Source organism: Tenrec ecaudatus, chromosome 6 (genome assembly GCF_050624435.1).
Source record: "Tenrec ecaudatus isolate mTenEca1 chromosome 6, mTenEca1.hap1, whole genome shotgun sequence".
Taxonomy (NCBI): Eukaryota; Metazoa; Chordata; class Mammalia; order Afrosoricida; family Tenrecidae; genus Tenrec; species Tenrec ecaudatus.
In genome coordinates this window covers 170,938,639-170,950,787 of record NC_134535.1, presented here as the reverse complement: position 1 = coordinate 170,950,787, position 12,149 = coordinate 170,938,639, and the positions used below count along the sequence as shown (strand labels likewise).

The window sequence follows — 12,149 nt, the reverse complement described above, 5'->3', positions numbered from 1 at the left end:
CCAGGTGGGTCCACCCACATGTAGATACACCCACATACGAGTACCAGGCGTGAAGACTGTTACCCGTGCTACACCATGCTTCAAGACAACATTTCATTTATTTGTAACTAGAAACAAATATTTCACAATATACAACCTATTGTTTTTGTGATGAATCACTATGCTTTAATTATGTTCAATTTATAACAATGGAAATACATGCTGCCTATCAGATATTTATATGATGATTCATAATAGTAGCAAAATTACAGCGATAAATTGGCATTGAAAATAACTTTATGGTTGGGGGAGGGTCACCACAACATGAGGAAGTGGATTAAAGCGTTGTGGCATGGGAAAGTTTGAGAACCACTGGTCTAGGGACTAAAAAACGGCTTATACATCTATAGATAAAAAAGAAATGCATATCCCCAAATGGCTCATCAGCTGTAGAAATGGCCAGGCCCAAGTCCCAGCAGGTTTCAAGTCTGTGGGACTGGCGGCTTCTCCTGATTCAGCCATGGAGGCTGATGAACCCATGATATTGGCCGGAAGGCGACAAGCTGGTGACTGCAGAAGTGGACTAATGCAAGGCCAGCAGGGCAGGCTTGCGGCTGCAGAGGTGAATGAATGCAAGTGGGAAGATCAGACGGGCAGGCCCTGAAGACTCCCAAGATCAGCCAGCAACATGGCAGGCCATTGGCTCAAGTGGGAAACACTTGAGGCCAATGAGCCAGATGCAGGCTCCTGACCCAGCAATATGCAAAGCAGCTTTCCTGAGGCTTCTGCATCAGCTGGGAACAGGTCGGATCCCAGAGGAATTCTCCTCTCTGTTGCCTCAGGGCTCTGACCTGAGTTGGGGTGTTGTGTCCTATCCTAATCTTCTTACAACTGGCTTGCTGCTCAAGGAAAATCCCATCAGGGAGCAGGTGACCTTCTTAGGTCACCTGTGGGGGAATTTTTAAGCCTTGACTGTCAGACCACTGAGTCAAACCTGGACCAGTCAAGGGGGGCACTGAATCCAACTATCACAAGGATCCTGAGAACAGATGTAAAGCTTTTTATGGAATCCAGAGGATGGCTCCACGGAGACTGGATGAACTCCTGAAACCACTGCTCTGACCGAAACACAAGCGACTGGTACACCTAACGATTCGCAACTGTCTGCCTTGAGCATTGTGTCTATTTGAAAAATCTATCCGTATGGGATCAAGATGACCATGGCAACTTGGAAAATTTTGTAGGAACCTGTGTTAGACTGGGTAGACTAGAGAAACAAAATTCATACTTTATAAGAGAGAGTTTTATATACAGGATAAGTATCTCAACCCAGTGCTGTCCAGGCCCTAAGTCCAAGAAAAGGTCATATGTCCCACACCAATCGACAAAGTCCTCCTCCATCTCCCAAAACACATGCAATGATGCCAACTGCAGGAGGAAAGCTGAATCAGTGAGCATGTAAGCGTCTCAGCATGGGCAGGGGTCTCCACACGGCTGCTCCAGCACCTAGGGCTGCATCAGGTCCAGGTCCATGTGGCTTCTCCTCAGGGAGGTCTCGAGGGAAGTGCGCCTTGCAAGCCAAGGCAGGGAACTGGCTAAGGCAGCTTCACCCTGGTCCGACCCTCAGAGAGCAAGAGACAAGACAGGAGAGACTCACCGAGCCATTTATCTCACTGCCCGTCAATTAATCCCACATGTGTTGATCGGCCAGTTTGGCACAATAAACCTTAACTATCACAGAATCTTAGAGAGCAGTGAATTTAAGTTAATGGAGAACACCAACAAGGAGAAGGAGTGGGATGAGAATGACTGCACCCTAATATGAAGTCCCTCCCTCCCTCCCTCCCTGCCATCGAGTTGATTCTGACACACAGGGTGCCTTCCTCTAGAACACAGTAGATCAGTCCGGGGAGGTGGCTGAGGGTATCAATTTTTACAGGAGTAGAAAGCCTTAACTTTACGGTGGAGTGGCTGGTAGGTTTGAACCACTATCTGGTTGGCATCCCAACGTATAGTCCACTATGCCACCAGAGCTCCTTAATTGGAGGTCCCAGAGGGGCTCCCAGAGAAACCCACAGACCCGCCGTTTCATGAAAAGCAAACTGGACTCGGTGCTGGCGATTTGGAGTTTAGCTTCCAGCAATTCTCCCATTTTCCAGTGTTACAGCAGACAGGTCAATCAACATCTCCAGATCGAGGTTTTTGTGTACAATATGAAAAGGTGGCCCTCAGATGTCCTCTGAGCAGTCGTCATTTCTAACAGCCTGTCATCTGCGCTTCTGAACAATGGGCTCGACGCCGCTGCTTAGGGCTTATGTAGATTGACCCAAGCCGGCCAGTCTGTTCAGGTCAGAGAGCGCCGGCTGACCCAAGTTGCCCAACTCAGAGTTCCAGCTAACCCACTTCTCCAGTGGCCCTCCACCAGTAGCCAAGACCCACGAGGCAGATTGGGAGAGGAGCCAGCGGGAGCAGGCTGAACACAATTGTCTGGCTCTGCACTGAGTGCTTCTATGTTTCTTTATGGACTCTCCCCAGTAAGTCCGGAGGTATTAACCTTTTTGAAAAACTGGTAGACAAACCAACACATCGCGTCTCTGGGAGCTCGCTCACACAACAAAGTCCTCACTGGCCCAGGATTCGAACAGGTTTCAAACAGAATTCAAGCAGAAGGTGGCTGTGCTGGTTCCAGACGTCTGATCCTTCCGTTACTGTGATCGGATAGCAATGCAGTCAACGAGAGGAGAGTGAGCCGGGAAAGGCAGGATGTCGGTTCAAGAACCGTAGGCAGGGCGGCGGAACTCACGCAGCTCCTATTCTTGATTGGATTTGGACTGCTCTTGTCAGATGCCATTGTGTTGGCCCCTGACTTGTCGTGACCCATGCACAAGGAAACCCAACACTGCCCCCTCCTGTGCCATCCCCTTGATCTGTTGTGGATCAGACCATTGTGCCCCAAAGGGTTTTCGTGGGTTGTTTTTCTGATGGAGATCACCAGACCTTGCTTCCTGGTGCCTTTTACTCTGCAAGTTCCCGATACCCATGTAGCATCACAACATGCAAGCCTCCACTGACGGGTGGCGGGTGCTTATGAGGTGCCATCAGCCTGGGTGTCTGGCACGGAAAGACAAGAACTCTACCAGGTGACCACCAAGGGCCCCTTCTTGGATGATAACAGGCCACTTAACTCCTTGGTGGCCCTTCCCTTCTCTGTGAGGGTCGTAGTGAGTGTTGGTGTCTACTGCTCCATCCCTCAAACCAAGGTGAACAGAAAAACGAGCTGGACAACTCAAAGCCCCAGGCTCCTTCTGAAAAAGAAACCCCAGATGCGGTACCATGTAAGCACAGTGTGTGTTGCTCGAACTTCCAGGGTTCAGGGTTGCATCTCTCAGAAAACACAGAATACGCTTCCAGACAGACATAACCACAAGTGTTGGTCTTGCCCTCTGAGGCAGAAAGGAACCCGTTCCCGGCTGCTGTTTCAGCGGAATCCTCGGGGGTGGGTGGGGGGATTTGCATCCTTTCAAGTGACATGAAGGGACATTTGCTCCCCAAGACCATCTGTAGCCAATCGACCCCGGAGTGAGCCAGCCTGCCCCAAAGTCAGACTCCATAGCAAAGGGTAACATCAGGGGCCTGGACGGACAAGGACAATCACGTAGGGCTCCCAGTTCACGTGCGTAGATGGTCGGCGCTGAGACTCAGGAACACGGGTTTGGAGCAAGCCTGCTGTGTAGACCTTCATTCCTTTTTTCTATTCCCAAGCAAACCCGGGCTTAGGTTTATTCTTAATTCTGAAAATCCACCCCACCCCCTTCCGATTCACGTCACCGGAGCCTTATTTATTCATTGTTAAAGGGCCTTGCAAGCGGTCCACAAATTCCAGGATCAGGCTGTTTTTAATGAGGGGACGAAAACACCACCACCACCACCACCCCTTTCCTGCTAAAGGCTGTGCATTTCTTTAAGAAATAAATCAATGCACTCTCTCTAAACAAAGATAAGGTTTTACTTTTCATAAGGGCCGAGGAAAGCACACGATAGTCAAGTTCATTTACGTGTTAGCAAATAGATGACAAAGGCATAAGGCGTTCTGCCTTATTTAGTCCAGAAAGAGAATTACCAGACACCGAGGGAGATTTAGGAAACTCACGGGCAGAAACGTAATCTCTGCTTTGTCAGGACCATCACTGCATTCAAAGCCACTGCCTACTCCTGTGTACTTCATGCACAAAGAGACTTTTTTAAAAATGCCATTCCGGAAAATAAGCATTCTTTTGTAATTCATTAACTTTCAGTTTGAACACCCAGAACAAATATGGTACATTCTGATTTGTGCAAAAAAGTGGCGGAGAGGCTAAGTACTTCTTCGGTGAAGGAGAAGGAAGAAGGAAATGGGAGCGGAGCTCATTCTCGATCTATGGATATTGACTACTGCAATAATCACATTTTATTTTTATAGCACCCTGGTACTATTTGCAATCTGGGCATTTACAGCAAATGTAGTCGAGTCAAACCAGAATTTAACATACATTAAAACCACCTGGGGGGAAAAAATAACACACTCGTTGCCTGGTAAAGTACACGATCCTTCAGGAGATAGAGAGCGACAGAGCCCACCGCTCAGATCCCAGGACAAAACACATTCTTATAAAAACAAAAAAACCAAACAGCCACCCCCCTGCATTATAGAGACCCCAAAAAACCCCAAGGCACAGAGTCAACTCTGCCTCGTAGAGACCCTACAGGACCAAGCAGAAGTACTCCTTTGGGTTTCCCAGAATGTAAACCTTTACAGGAGCAGCCAGCCACATCTTTCTCCCCCCCACCCCCCCACTGGAGCAGCCAGTGGGTTTGAACCTTCAACCCTGTCGTGACGACAGTGTAGTGCAATGCCTTCCCCACCAAGTCGCCTGAGGCTTTTTATTATGCCTCCAGGGCTCCTTATTCATGATATGATGGAGGCTACAAGAAAGAGGGTGGGAAGGAGCAGAGGGAGGGAGGACAAGAGACAGTGGAAGGCAGGCAGACAGGCAAGCAAAGGACTCCCACTCAACACATCTGAAAAGTCAGCTTCTGAACCGCCCATGGAGCAGAGTCCTGTTCTGACATACCTGGGGTCACTGTGAGTCAGGCGACTCAACAGCAGCTGATGGTTTTCATTTTGGGGGTCTGCCGTGAAACGTCATCCCTCGCTACAATCAAAAGGTACATAGAGAGCTGAGACGAGCTTGAGGCAATCCTGTATTTATTTTCAGATGCGACTTTGCCTCTGATGGTTTAAACTCTGCCCCTGCTCAGTTCCAGGCCTCTGAATATTTGGAGGTGGTTCCCAGAACTGGAGGTCTCACCCCAGCTCCCCTAGCCTCTATGTTTCACCTCGGGTTTATCTTACTCTTGGCTACTTTTGTACCAGGGGGTACCCCCCAACAACAACAAGAACCACCCCAAATTGCTCTGAGTGGGGTAGAGCTATTATCGTAATAATCCCCCACCCACCGCTAGTCGAGCACCCAGCAACTCACTCCTGATTTTGTGCACCCAGTACCGTCACTTGGGAAGGTTCTCTCTGGTCACAGTGAATTTTTTCATAAAAGCCGTCTCAGTCAAACCTCATTTTTTGTGATGGCTAACTTAAGAGAACAGCGTGTGGCTATGAAATTTTGATTCCTGCTCAGGAAAAATGCCACAGAAACTGTTGTGAAGTGGAACACAGCTTACAAGGACAGCGCTACAGAAAAAAACTCAAGTGTACAAGTGGTTTTCTCATTTCCAAAAAGGTGCTATTGATGACACACCTCCTTCTGGAAGTCTGTCATGAACATCCCAAACAGACAAAATTATCGATTCTTGTAGTACATTTGGAATTCATTCCACCAGGTCAGACTGTTAATCAAACTTTCTATTTAGAGGTATAACAGTGTGGGACAATAAAAGGCCTTATTTGTGGCAGAAGGGGGACTGACTTTGCCACCATGACAATGCACCAGCTCACTTAGCCACCTCAGTGTGCCAATTTTTGACAAAACATATCATGCTCCATGCACCTGACTCAGCTGGTCCTGCTCTGTGTAAATCATCTTCTTTCCGAGGATGAAGAGGGGAAAGCATGAAAGGACAGCAACCTGACTACGACCTAGAAGAGGTGAAGAAAAACAACAAGGGAGCCATCCAAACAGATGAGTTTGAAAAATGTTTCCAAGAATGGAACTGCAGATTTGGCACATGTGTTAATTGTAACGGAGAGTACTTTGAAGGTGATAAGTTTTTAAAAAATTTAAATACATAGCTTTGGAAAAAAAATTCCTTTTTTGGGGGTACCCCCTCATATACATGTCCATTTCAGGAATCACCTGGCAGCCAGAATTCATGTGGCTGCCAATAGCCCAGTCTTACCACTGTGTCCACGAAGAGACAGACGTCTGCAGCTCCGGTGATTGGAAAGCTCACACGAAAATGATGCCCTTTCTGCCGAGTCTATCAAATCACTCCGTTACTGAGAGTGAAACCACCAGCATCAGAGCCTACGGATTGGGGGAAGGGGAGCAGGGGCTAGAAGATCTTAATGATGGTAGCCTAGGTACCACCACGCCTGATGCTGAAACTAGCCCTGGTCATTTTATTGTGGGAACAGTGGATTACATTTATTCTTGCAGAAAATGGATTCCTGGCAACTGAGGGGCTTATAAAAACCCGGACTCATTCAGATGACTGAGAGATTGTACGGTTGAATAGAGAAAGGGAAGACAATGAGGACAGGTCTCGACATGTGTGGAACCTCGGGGACTGTGTGCTCCAAAGATAAGCCCACTCTGGCGCTGTTGAGCAAGCCTTGGCGTGTAACCATAAGGCTGGCAGTTCAAGTCCACCAGATCAATGCTCCATGGAAGAAACACGAGGCTATCTACTGCTGGAAAGATTTACAGCCTTCGGGTCACGTTGACTCAGTGATAGGGTGAAATGTTTTTTTGTTTTGTTTTTGATACCAGCGATCATCCTTGGTCTGGCCCCCACACCTCAAGGGAGCCACAATCAAACCAGTTTTTGGAGATAAGAAAGCAAGACTCGACCATTCTCCTAAATCCTCAATGCTGGTCTTCTTAAATGGGTATGTACTACTGACCAAGATCTTGCCACCTGCTCAGAAAGGTTCATGAGTGCTTTAAACATATATAGACTGTGGTAGTTATCTAATCATTTGTCAATTTGAGAGTGAAGGGGTGGAGTCTAGCCTGTCAATCAGGTCCTAGCCAATGAGGCCTCTGTGTGGGCCTGGCCTTCTCCTGAGGATTCTGGGAACTCCTGTAGTCTTCCTTAGAGGATGGAGACACTCTCTCTCGGCTGACTCCCTGGGAGATCTACAGTTGACACATTGAACTATACTACAGCCTTGGAGCTGGAGAAGCCACATGGAGACCCCTGCCAGCACGGAGATGCTTACACTGCCACTGGATCCACAAGACTTTCTACCCACTGGCCTGCTATTGTCCTATATTTAGCATCATTGCATGCATTCGTGAGTCTGAAGAGGAATTTATAGACTGGTATCGGACATAGGGGCTAATATTGGACTTAGGGACTTGATCTGGGTTGGGCTGCTTTCTCAATATTCAATTGCTCTTGTATATAAAGTTCTTTCTTATACACATACAAGTGTCTATGAAATTTGTTTCTCTAGTCCATCCAGACTAACACATAGACTATCCCCCAGTTCTATTTAAGGAAGAAAACATGTTCCTACTTTCTGTCCATATCACCAGAACATTTTATACTCCTGCACACAAAATGCAATATCTGCTTATAAGCAAGCTGCCTGTATTTTCTTTCATAATAAAAAAAGACTGTTCCTGAGAAGGAAAAACAAGGTTGTTGGTATTATACCCTTATATAAGCTGGCGGTTCTATCAACTCGTTCGCACCCTACATCTGAATAGGCAGCCAGGCTTAACCACAGGCCCACCGGGGGAGGCGGTGCTGGGCGATAAGCCAGATGCATGCAAAATCCGAAGAGTTTCATGATGGTGAAGAACAAGGGTATCTACAGCTAACAGAAACGAACACTCGCTGTAGTGCCCACAGTACTTCAGCGTGCACAAAATGGATGAAGCTCTGAGGGTCAGGTGGGAACGTTTTATAGAAACGAGAACCTACATTTAGATAAAAATATTGGTATAACTCTTTCACCAGTCCAACTAAATGTTAATAAATAAAAAATATATTAAGTGCCCGCTTCGGCAGCACATAGACTAAAATTGGAACAATACAGAGAAGATTAGCCTGGCCCCTGTGAAAGGATGACATGCAAATTCAGGAAGCTTTCCATATTTAAAAAATATATATTTATATACCTAAACTTTATATATATACCTAACATATATATAAAGTTTAGAAGGTTTAGGTTTCTTTCCCCATCCCCCATTTCAGCTTTAGAAATTTATCTTTCTATTTACATGTAAAAAAATGGTAGTATTAGAAGTAGTGGTTCTTCTACATAATACTTCGTAAGTGTTGTCTAAAATTCAGTACAAATTTACCCAAGAAAAAATTTAAATCTATTCATAGTAATGAATGCTGTAGTTAAGAATGCAAAATAGTCTTAGTAATTCAAAACTAAGAAGGGGGGGAAATCTCCTTTAGGGATAAATATTCCATATATGGTTTTAATTCAAAGGCAACTTATTTTTGGGGAAATTAGAGGGCCGTGGGGGAAGCTTGTCACTCTTTTGGACTTAAATGCTTACAACCGAGTATTTATATTTAAATCAACATTTTAATCTTATATTAAAAAAGTGTTTTGCCAATCCATATGCCATATTTAATATCTCTCATTTCACACTCTATGAAATAAGTAGCTGACCATGGGCACATGGGTACTGAGTGGAACGCTTACTTTTCAAATGATGATATAGGCTTTCTCAACATGCATTTATGCCATTTTGGCTCTTTGACCTCTGCTTGGACACAATGTACATTGGTTGGATTACCTGCTCTTGCAAACTCAGATGTATTTTTGGGGCCCTTCAGAGAATCCCCCACGTGGAGAGTTTTAAACTTTCGAGTTTAAGGGAGCCTCTAAGAACTTCCAGTGTAGATCACAGTCAGGGTCCTTGTTTGTTTGTTTATTCATTTTATCTGTTTGCTTACAGAACAAAACCACAATCCCTCTCCACCACTGAAGAATGAAGAGCATCCACCCTCCACCACTGCTCCCCTCCCCACCAAAATGTAAAAACAAACAGACTAAATTGCTAAGTGCCAAAAATAAATCATCGTGTTTCTTTCATCTCAGCCACTATGGGGACTGTCCTAAAGGTCGCCTGGGGCCACCACTCACTGTCATCGAGTCCAGGCTGCCGACTGTGGCAGTGACATCATCTCCTGTCAACTTGAGGGAAGGGGTGGAGTCTAGCCTGTCAATCAGGTCGCAGCTTGATGACCTCATTTGGAGGCATGAAGGAGATCAACAGCTCACTGGAGGCCAGACCCACTCCCTCTGCTTTGTCTTTCTGCTGACAAGCCACATGGAGCTATACTGATGTAGCCAGAGCCCCGGAGCTGGAGGCGCCTCGTGGAGACCCATTCCAAAGCTGAGATGCTTACACCACCACTGGATCCACAAGATGTCCCCCCCACTGGCCTGTGATCTTCCTGTATTCAGCATCATTGCCTGGCTGTGTAAGTCTAAAGAGGAATTTATGGACTAGTATCGACACATGGGATAATATCAGACTTTAAAAGTTGATCTGAACTGGGATGGGATGCTTTCTTAATGTGCAATTGCTCTTTCATATAAAGTTTCTCTCCCTGCAAGACATTCCTGCTGACAAGACACATGGAGCTACACTAAAGCCCTGGGTGCTGGAGAAGCCACGTGGAGATCCCTGCCAGCAGTGAGATGCTTCCACCACCACTGGATCCACAGGACTTTCCACCCGCTGGCCTGTGATCTTCCTGCATTCAGCATCATTACATGTGTTACATGAGTCTGAAGAGGAATTTATAGATTGGTATCAGACCTGTGGGCTAATATCAGACTTATGGCCTTGATCTGGATGGGCTGGAATGTTTTCTAAATATACAACTTCTCTTTTCTATAGAGCTCTTTCTCATATACACATGAGTGTGTCTATGAATTTGTTTCTCTAGTCCACCCAGACTAACACACCCCGTCTTTCTCCTAAGGAGCAGCTGGTGGTTTTAAATTGCTGACGTTGCTGTTGGTAGCCCGTACGTAACCATTATGCCACCAGGTTTCCGTCTCAGGAATCACAGGGAACCCAAACGCACTACGGACTCATCTCTACACCATGTTGTAAGACAGACTAGAACTGGCCCTGCCAGTTTCTGAGACGGAAACCCTTTCCAGGAGTAGAAAGCCTCCTAGTTCTCCCTGCGGGTGGCTGGTGGTTTCTAACCGCTGACCTTGTGGTTAGCTGCCCAACATGTAACCACTACCCCACCTGCACTCCTTCTGCTGCCCAGGCTCTACTGGCAACCCTGTGCTCACAGTAAAAGGACAATTGAGAGATGTAAGGTGCCACCACGTCTTCTGAATGGAAATCAGAATACCCCAAGAAATGGCTTAAAAATAAATCCACATTAAAAAAAACTTAACCAAAGGCCACCCCAACAACCCTCTGAGTGATTTCCCTTGTCGTGGTTGCAGTTGTGGGCTCTTGTCAGCCTTGGCTCACGGTGGCCACACGCTCAATCTGCGAAAACGTGGAAGGGGACTGGCCACAAATGGATGATGTGAGAGAGATGGGACAACTTTAGGCCCCTCTACAAGCACAGTGCGTTTCCCAAGGGCTCTTCTCACGTATGCATAGCTGTTTGGGGACTTCTCTTCACAGCTTCTTAGGGGGATGTGATGGGGACATCCTGGGCCATTCCCCCGCCACTCCCCGGGGGCCAGGTGTGCTGCCTGGTTTAGCAGATACGCCCTGAGCCTACTGAACTAACTCTCTGTGCTCCGCTTTTCAACCAGGGCCTCCATTTGAGGATGTTGAGATTGTCCCCGGCCAAGGAGTTCCTCTGCACACCCCACAGTGGACGGCTCTTACGGGGGCGCCATGATTCTCTTCTGGACAGTAACTTGTCACCTCCACTCTTCACCCAATGAAGTAGCTCATCCCCATCTCCCCACATCTTTCCTGGCGAGATGTTCCCAATGTATGGTCGTTGGTTCTTATTCCAAGCTGCTGCTCTCCCTTCATCAGGTAGATTCTAAATGTCTTACAAGGCAAAGGGAAAATAAAAACCTATGCTGGTTCATCAGTAAACACGTCCTGGCTTTGCCTCTTCTTGGGTCTTGCTACTGCAGTCCCTCTGTAACCCTTAAGAGTCAGAAGAGTTCTTGTGGAAAGGGCCTAGGCACAGCTAAGTGCAGTGGCGGGTCACGGCAGGCTATCTACCCTTCTGAGCACGGCCTCAGAGACACAGTGAGAGAGGCAGCCAAGCACAGAGCAGCACGATCCTTGACTCATATGCTCACAGTGGCTTCTACCAACTCCAAGGCTGTTTGTATAACCACTGGAGAGAGGTCAGAGGAGAAAACAAGGATGGAACAAGAGCCTGTTCACGTGCACAGAGACTCCGCTGACGTGTGTCTGTCTGGGCCACTCCAGATGGAGTCTCTGAATCTTTCAATGCCGCATGAAGCTAAATTCCTAAATGTTCTTTGATCTACAGCGAACGGCCAAATAAGATGATAATCAGTAACTCAGACCAGGTCCCTGTTTACAAAGCCATTGTAAATAACCCTTTTGTTTAGGGTTGGAAAAGTCACTGAGAAGCAGGATATATTAATTACAAAGAACATGGGGAGGGCTGCGGGGAGAAAGGGTGGGTGGGGTTCCTGAGACAAGAGTGGAGAGGACAGGACAGGCAGGCTACAAGGCCCTAAGGAAGAAGTCAGAGCAAACACCTAAAAATAGCAGCACCCGTAGGAAATTCTCCTCCAGATACTGGATCGGCCATTGTCCCCCAGATCCTGCCATTCCAAGGGAAGGGCTATTAAAAGACATCTCCGTAGGAGACATCATCTCCTTCCTGAACCAGGCACCCACGATTCGATGGCACACCCTGCCTCCTGCTGCTGCTGCTCCTGAGACCAGGCCTTCTCAAGGCCTTGCTTACGAGGCCAGAGCCCACTACCCCATGTTTTTTCGCTT

General features: G+C 47.0%; 1 protein-coding gene and 1 non-coding gene across 4 annotated transcripts in view; one reads left to right on the top strand and one right to left on the bottom strand.

The window, feature by feature from the left end:
* The window catches only part of KIAA1217 (KIAA1217 ortholog), a 944,408-nt gene that overhangs the window by 443,992 nt on the left and 488,267 nt on the right, over positions 1–12,149 (bottom strand). The gene's annotated exons all lie outside the window — the stretch shown is intronic.
* LOC142452056 (U6 spliceosomal RNA) lies at positions 8,199–8,305 on the top strand. Its single transcript, XR_012785120.1, has one exon. It is a non-coding gene; the product is annotated as a U6 spliceosomal RNA (small nuclear RNA).